The following is a 2,957-nucleotide window of genomic DNA, read 5'->3' on the forward strand; positions in this document are numbered from 1 at the left end:
CCCGAAGTCTTTGTTTTTTCTGCACCCTCATAAATAAGATTACGTTCATTGCGATTTTGCCATGGAGACCAATAACCTCTGTTAATAATCCACCAGCACAGACAAGACACTCAACCTTGCTGCAATTGAACTTAGGGCTGGAACAAACAGCATCTGAGACTACTGCACCTTTAAGCTGACAATGGCCCTGCACAAATCAAGAAATATTTCCCCCAGGCTCTTTATAAATCACTGTAAAATTGAGTTACATCCTAGCTGAAATCATGTCTCCTGGGTACTTAATGGTCTACAGTGCGTGTCTTTGTCTTTTCCACTGAAAGCCTAGCATGCAAAAGAGTTATTTGAAAGAGCTTCTGTTTTCCTCAATAGGAAAATAACAATCTGATGGTCTCGTTGGGTATTGCTGAGCTCAGGCCTACAGGAATTTTTTAAAGGACAAAATCAGAATAACTATTTATTTTATTGCCTGATTACTCTATTTCTATACCTGCTACTCCATTAAGTTCTATCTCTTTCCCAGCCTGGCGTGATAGAAATAGCAAAAACTGTTTTCCCAATCACCTTGTTCACCTACAGCTTCCATGCAGGAATAAAAAGCTCCAGCTTGACAAAGGATAAGGGGAAAGGGAGGTCGGCGTTGGGTGGAGAAGAAAGATACTGACGAGTGGATTGGAGGCAAAGCAGTCAGGCAGCGTAAGAGGAGGTAAGATGGGACCTCTACTGGAAATTTTGCCAACTGCCCAGGGCAGGATTCGGTTACTAATTTGCTTTGTGTCACTTTTAAGAAAGTCTCTGCCATGCCTAGCCCAAGCCCTATCTTATGCAATGACCCTGCTCAGTACTGGTGCTATGTAACAGCTGAAGGACTATGGGGTGGAAACGGAGCCTGCTAGCTCTTTGTCGAGAGCCTAGAGGTTAGAATAAGACAGTAGGTAGAATTTCATAGTCATACTGTAGCTAAATAAAAAGCAAGTCACATCATTATCATGGTGAGACCTGTCCTACAATGGAGTTGGCCACCTGTTTCCAGGGAAGCAGTGGGCAGTGTTCTGCCAGGGCTCAGGGACCCTTGACCAGGGAAGCTGTGGACAGGATTCCAGAGAAGTCAGGTAGGATGGACGCTGAGTTTCCATCTGAAGATTCTGTGAAATGTGCATTGTTTGCTCTATAAAGATACTTTCTGAGGTCTCAGGGTTGGGGCCAGAAGAAAAACAGCAAATGTTTATTGAGCATGCATAATGTACTAAGCACAAACCACGAAGATATCATGTCCCTTCTACAGGGGAAGGCACTAGGGCTCAGAGAGGTTAAGTACATTTTGCAAGTTCATCCCAGCATAATAAGGCGAGGAGTTAAGATTTTAAAACAAGATCCTTTGTCACCAAAACCCAGGCTATTGTCTCCCTAATAGATTTTCTCTTTTAGAAATTAACAAAATATTATCTTTTCGATATAAACAATAGAATGACGCCATGTGTGAAGTACATGGGTACAGTGGGACATACTTCCTTCTGAACAACGACAAACAATTGTGATTTTTTTTTCTTATTACAAAGTAATACGGGATTTTTTTTGTGGGGTGGGGGCTAGAAAAGTCACATAAACAGATAAACAGAAGGAAGAAAAGGAAAACCAGCTGTATTCCTACCACCAGCAGGTAAGGACTGTTATCACTTTTCCTTGCAGTTGTTTTCCAATGCTCTGAGCACGTGCAACTGAGCTTTCTTTGTAACCCACCAGCTTTGACAGGGAATTCTGAGAATAGTGCCAGGAGGAAGACAAAAGTTCTCAGGATGGAAGTGTTGACTTCATCTTTGTAGATGCCACCTTGGAGCTAGGCAGCTCTCCTTTGGGGACTGGGCAGTTTTTTCTTTCTTCAGAGACTTTTGCCCCTAGAAGTTACCCAAGTCATTTGAATAACACTGGGCAACACAGCCCTGATGTCCTAGACTTTTCAGACTAGTAACTGGAGTTACCAATCACTAAGTGAACAGGTGAAAGTAAAAGATACTGTGGACCACAGTTCAGTTTTCTTCCACGAATTTTGAGAAGATGTGGTACATGAGTAAGAATGAGGGAGAGGCCTGAGGTCATTTATTTCCTGTGTGGAGAAAGGGAAACACTGACAGTCACCCTTCTGGAATGCCCTGACTTCAGATACTTGGAGGGTGATTAATTCATTTATTGTTCAGCTATTCATTGTGCCTTTAGACCTGCAAGCAGGAAGTGGAACACCTAATCTGGGGGAAGGGGATGGGGAGGGGAGGGAGGCTTGGTGAAGTTCACCCTCAGGAAGGGTGGAGTCATTGTTCTCGGCACTCATGAGATTCTGGCAACTGATCTTGTGACACCCATGGTCGACGTTTGCTGTTCCCTCTGTTTAGCAGTGAAGCCCTTGAACCGCAAGGGCTAGAGCCCTCCTTTTCAGAGACAGCGAGGAGGAGGTGGCTGAGACTGAGCTCCACTTTGGATCCTGTCCTGCAGGAAGAAGACCTCAGAAGTGAGAGCAGACGGCAGCTCTGGAAGGGACAGAAAGTGATCCTTGCAGAAAGAAAAGAAGAACATGAGCCTGGTGGCTCTCCTCCTGGACCACACCCTCTGGGAGTTTGATGGCAGGGGATTAAGCAGCAGAAAGTCCGGGGGTTCCTGGCAGTGATGCAGGCACTCCATCCCTAAGCCAACGAGCAGTGCACTTGGAGATGTTTTCCAGGTAATTCTGACCACCTGCGGGAGGCATGCACAATACTTGGGTGATGCTTTCTCAGCCTGCTAAACTCTTCGCCTGGCAGTAGATGAAGAATCATCAGTTCAGTGCAATCAATAAGTGTGTTTGAAGCACCCACAACGTGTCCACCAGTGTGCAAGTGCTGTCCTAGTGAACAAAATAAATCTGACTTACTTTCTGCCCTCAACAGTATTACAATCTCTTACTTGGGACAAGAGATCAAAAAAAAAAA

This window comes from Mesoplodon bidens (genome assembly GCF_964165515.1).
Source record: "Mesoplodon bidens genome assembly, chromosome: 5".
NCBI classification, from domain to species: Eukaryota; Metazoa; Chordata; class Mammalia; order Artiodactyla; family Ziphiidae; genus Mesoplodon; species Mesoplodon bidens.